The 6,129-nt window shown below is 36.7% G+C and overlaps 1 non-coding gene across 1 annotated transcript; it reads right to left on the reverse strand.

The window, feature by feature from the left end:
• Positions 1-2,177: 2,177 nt before the first annotated feature.
• Positions 2,178-6,127, reverse strand: LOC138927663 (large subunit ribosomal RNA). The gene has a single exon (XR_011444109.1). It is a non-coding gene; the product is annotated as a large subunit ribosomal RNA (ribosomal RNA).
• Between the last annotated feature and the right edge of the window lie 2 nt (positions 6,128-6,129).

Consider the following 6,129-nt stretch of genomic DNA (forward strand, 5'->3'; position numbering starts at 1 on the left):
AAGTAATTCAACTCCCGCCGTCTTAAGGTTTAAGACTTATAACAATATATGTTTAATATTTTTAATATCCGTGAGGTTTTAAATAGGGACAGAAGGAATCTCTTGAATTGAATCATGCGCGTCACTAATAAGATGACGAGGCATTTGGCTACCTATGCGAAAGTAATTCAACTCCCGCCGTCTTAAGGTTTAAGACTTATAACAATATATGTTTAATATTTTTAATATCCGTGAGGTTTTAAATAGGGACAGAAGGAATCTCTTGAATTGAATCATGCGCGTCACTAATAAGATGACAAGGCATTTGGCTACCTATGCGAAAGTAATTCAACTCCCGCCGTCTTAAGGTTTAAGACTTATAACAATATATGTTTAATATTTTTAATATCCGTGAGGTTTTAAATAGGGACAGAAGGAATCTCTTGAATTGAATCATGCGCGTCACTAATAAGATGACGAGGCATTTGGCTACCTATGCGAAAGTAATTCAACTCCCGCCGTCTTAAGGTTTAAGACTTATAACAATATATGTTTAATATTTTTAATATCCGTGAGGTTTTAAATAGGGACAGAAGGAATCTCTTGAATTGAATCATGCGCGTCACTAATAAGATGACGAGGCATTTGGCTACCTATGCGAAAGTAATTCAACTCCCGCCGTCTTAAGGTTTAAGACTTATAACAATATATGTTTAATATTTTTAATATCCGTGAGGTTTTAAATAGGGACAGAAGGAATCTCTTGAATTGAATCATGCGCGTCACTAATAAGATGACAAGGCATTTGGCTACCTATGCGAAAGTAATTCAACTCCCGCCGTCTTAAAGTTTAAGACTTATAACAATATAAATGAAAAATATTATTTTCATTTTTCACGTCACTAATAAGATGACGAGGCATTTGGCTACCTAAACGAAAGTAATTCATCTTCCGCCGTTATAAGGTTTAAGACTTATAACAATATAAATGAAAAATATTATTTTCATTTTTCACGTCACTAATAAGATGACGAGGCATTTGGCTACCTATGCGAAAGTAATTCAACTCCCGCCGTCTTAAAGTTTAAGACTTATAACAATATAAATGAAAAATATTATTTTCATTTTTCACGTCACTATTAAGATGACGAGGCATTTGGCTACCTAAACGAAAGTAATTCATCTTCCGCCGTTATAAGGTTTAAGACTTATAACAATATAAATGAAAAATATTATTTTCATTTTTCACGTCACTAATAAGATGACGAGGCATTTGGCTACCTATGCGAAAGTAATTCAACTCCCGCCGTCTTAAAGTTTAAGACTTATAACAATATAAATGAAAAATATTATTTTCATTTTTCACGTCACTAATAAGATGACGAGGCATTTGGCTACCTATGCGAAAGTAATTCAACTCCCGCCGTCTTAAGGTTTAAGACTTATAACAATATATGTTTAATATTTTTAATATCCGTGAGGTTTTAAATAGGGACAGAAGGAATCTCTTGAATTGAATCATGCGCGTCACTAATAAGATGACGAGGCATTTGGCTACCTATGCGAAAGTAATTCAACTCCCGCCGTCTTAAGGTTTAAGACTTATAACAATATATGTTTAATATTTTTAATATCCGTGAGGTTTTAAATAGGGACAGAAGGAATCTCTTGAATTGAATCATGCGCGTCACTAATAAGATGACGAGGCATTTGGCTACCTATGCGAAAGTAATTCAACTCCCGCCGTCTTAAAGTTTAAGACTTATAACAATATAAATGAAAAATATTATTTTCATTTTTCACGTCACTAATAAGATGACGAGGCATTTGGCTACCTAAAAGAAAGTAATTCATCTTCCGCCGTTATAAGGTTTAAGACTTATAACAATATAAATGAAAAATATTATTTTCATTTTTCACGTCACTAATAAGATGACGAGGCATTTGGCTACCTAAACGAAAGTAATTCAACTCCCGCCGTCTTAAGGTTTAAGACTTATAACAATATAAATGAAAAATATTATTTTCATTTTTCACGTCACTAATAAGATGACGAAACAGTTAGTAGGCCACAATTAGTAGGGAAACGTGGACAACCCGTGATAAATCCTTATATGCTTTCTTAGATATAGCATATAAAGATTTTTTATACTAAATATACATATTTACACATGCATATTTACATTTTTTTTTATATTTCGAATCATCAAGCAAAGGATAAGCTTCAGTGGATCGCAGTATGGCAGCTGCTCAACCACTTACAACACCTTGCCCGTTACAAAAGTCGTTTACAATTGATTCTAGGCTTTGTCATTGTATTAAATAATGTTTTCATATGTAACTAGCATGGCATCAGGTGATCAAAGATCCTCCCAATTTACTATGTTACAAATTACATTGGCATCACATCCATTGTCGTTTAAAATATAAATAATAAACTTTAAATGGTTTAGAAGCCATACAATGCAAATTGCCCCTTATTTATCATTGCAGTCCAGCACGGATACGACCTTAGAGGCGTTCAGGCATAATCCAACGGACGTAGCGTCATACCACTGTTCGCTCGAACAAGTATTGTGCCATTGGTCCGTACCTGCGGTTCCTCTCGTACTACGCAGGAATGCTGTCGCAACAACGTTTTGTCATTAGTAGGGTAAAACTAACCTGTCTCACGACGGTCTAAACCCAGCTCACGTTCCCTTGCATGGGTGAACAATCCAACGCTTGGTGAATTTTGCTTCACAATGATAGGAAGAGCCGACATCGAAGGATCAAAAAGCGACGTCGCTATGAACGCTTGGCCGCCACAAGCCAGTTATCCCTATGGTAACTTTTCTGACACCTCTTGTTAAAAACTCTTTAAACCAAAAGGATCGATAGGCCGAGCTTTTGCTGTCCCTGTGTGTACTGAACACCGAGATCAAGTCAGCATTTGCCCTTTTGCTCTATGTGTGGTTTCTGTCCGCACTGAGCTGGCCTTGGGACACCTCCGTTATTATTTGAGAGATGTACCGCCCCAGTCAAACTCCCTACCTGGCAATGTCCTTGAATTGGATCATACCTGAGTAATTGGAGTTATACCAAATTTTCAAATCGATAATACATGAATGCATCTCTCATTAAAGAATTTGTTTGCGATTATATAACAAACTCGTGATACTTTGATCAAGAAGCTTGCATCAAAACCCAATACCATAAGATATAATAAATATATCCGTATAATGGCTAGGAAATGATACACGTTCCATTTAATCAAGTAAGTAAGGAAACAATAAGAGTAGTGGTATTTCATTGTCGATACCAAACCGAAGTCTAATATCTCCCACTTATTCTACACCTCTTATGTCTCCTTACACTGCCAGATTAGAGTCAAGCTCAAAAGGGTCTTCTTTCCCCGCTAATTATTCCAAGCCCGTTCCCTTGGCTGTGGTTTCGCTAGATAGTAGATAGGGACAGAAGGAATCTCGTTAATCCATTCATGCGCGTCACTAATTAGATGACGAGGCATTTGGCTACCTTAAGAGAGTCATAGTTACTCCCGCCGTTGACCCGCGCTTACTTGAATTTCTTCACTTTGACATTCAGAGCACTGGGCAGAAATCACATTGTGTCAACACCCGCTAGGGCCATCACAATGCTTTGTTTTAATTAGACAGTCGGATTCCCCAAGTCCGTGCCAGTTCTGAATTGATTGTTAATTGATAATCGTTATAATTAATAAGAACTAATTGGTTTGACCCAACTAGTATTCGTCAAAATTTTAGCAAGAAAGTTCCACAATTGGATACGTAACTAAACTATCCGGGGAACAAGTTACAACCATAAATGATTATAACTCTATTTACCCAGAACGAGCACATAAACCATATTATTGTTTCCCAATCAAGCCCGACTATCTCAATCTTCAGAGCCAATCCTTATCCCGAAGTTACGGATCTAATTTGCCGACTTCCCTTACCTACATTATTCTATCGACTAGAGACTCTTCACCTTGGAGACCAGCTGCGGATATTGGTACGGCCTGTTGAGAAGTTTGCGTATCCCCACCATAAATTTTCAAGGTCCGAGGAGAAAATATCGACACAACAGTATATGTCATGCTCTTCTAGCCCATCTACCATATCTCTCTGCGAAAGACTTCCATGGTAGTACGACTATAAAACAGAAAAGAAAACTCTTCCGATATCTCTCGACGGCTTCTTTATGGTCGTTCCTGTTGCCAGGATGAGCACGAGGCCCATATTTAATAACAAACGGATACTCAACAGGTTACGGAATTGGAACCGTATTCCCTTTCGTTCAAAATTATTCAAGTATATAATTTTCACAATAATTGTAATATTTATTTTTACTTGAAAATTTTCGGCTTTCGCCTTGAACTTAGGACCGACTAACTCGTGATCAACCACTGTTCACACGAAACCCTTCTCCACTTCAGTCCTCCAAGGTCTCATTCGATTATTTGCTACTACCACCAAGATCTGTACCAATAGCAGCTCCATGCAGGCTTACGCCAAACACTTCTACGCATACCATTGTACCTTCCTACTCACTAAAGTTTCAAAATTTATATTACAAGTAATATAAATCATCTACTTTAGCGGTAATGTATAGGTATACAACTTAAGCGCCATCCATTTTAAGGGCTAGTTGCTTCGGCAGGTGAGTTGTTACACACTCCTTAGCGGATTTCGACTTCCATGATCACCGTCCTGCTGTTTTAAGCAACCAACGCCTTTCATGGTTTCTGCATGAGTTGTTAATTTGGGCACCGTAACATTACGTTTGGTTCATCCCACAGCGCCAGTTCTGCTTACCAAAAGTGGCCCACTGGGCACATTATATCATAACCTTAAACTTCATATCAAGAAAGTTAAGGTTCTTACCCATTTAAAGTTTGAGAATAGGTTAAGATCGTTTCGACCCTAAGGCCTCTAATCATTCGCTTTACCAGATAAGATTATTTTATATAACATTAAAATGCACCAGCTATCCTGAGGGAAACTTCGGAAGGAACCAGCTACTAGATGGTTCGATTGGTCTTTCGCCCCTATACTCAATTCTGACAATCGATTTGCACGTCAGAACTGTTTCGGTCTTCCATCAGGGTTTCCCCTGACTTCAACCTGATCAAGTATAGTTCACCATCTTTCGGGTCACAGCATATCTGCTCAAGGTACGTTCCAGTTAGAGGCATAAATAATATAAATATTATTATACATAACTATATAGAACGCCCCGGGATTGTGTTAATTAACTATAAAATAGTTAAAAAACTAATCCCATTAATAGTCAAGTTAATTACGCTATTAGGTTTATATCCCAATAACTTGCACATATGTTAGACTCCTTGGTCCGTGTTTCAAGACGGGTCCCGAAGGTATCCTGAATCTTTCGCATTGTTAATCATACAAGTGCATATAATAAACACAAAAATCAATGATAATTATGCCATTATATAATTCCGAAAAATTAACGCACTGTATTCTTATTAATCTATCAACACTTTATCAAATTAATGACATTTATCCTATGTTAAAATGCAAGCATAATAATTTGAATAAACTATAAGTCATATTTTATGATAAATTATATATGTTAATAGATTACAATGTCCTTATATGGAAAAAATGCACACTATTTCTATAATATTATTTAAATATTATAACTTTAATGATGAATTTTCCATAATGGATATTCAGGTTCATCGGGCTTAACCTCTAAGCAGTTTCACGTACTATTTAACTCTCTATTCAGAGTTCTTTTCAACTTTCCCTCACGGTACTTGTTTACTATCGGTCTCATGGTTATATTTAGTTTTAGATGGAGTTTACCACCCACTTAGTGCTGCACTATCAAGCAACACGACTCTTTGGAAACATCATCTAGTAATCATTAACGTTATACGGGCCTGGCACCCTCTATGGGTAAATGGCCTCATTTAAGAAGGACTTAAATCGTTAATTTCTCATACTAGAATATTGACGCTCCATACACTGCATCTCACATTTGCCATATAGACAAAGTGACTTAGTGCTGAACTGATTTCTTTTCGCTCGCCGCTACTAAGAAAATCCTTGTTAGTTTCTTTTCCTCCCCTAATTAATATGCTTAAATTCAGGGGGTAGTCCCATATGAGTTGAGGTTGTA

Source organism: Drosophila bipectinata, unplaced genomic scaffold (assembly GCF_030179905.1).
Source record: "Drosophila bipectinata strain 14024-0381.07 unplaced genomic scaffold, DbipHiC1v2 scaffold_49, whole genome shotgun sequence".
In the NCBI taxonomy this organism is placed as follows: Eukaryota; Metazoa; Arthropoda; class Insecta; order Diptera; family Drosophilidae; genus Drosophila; species Drosophila bipectinata.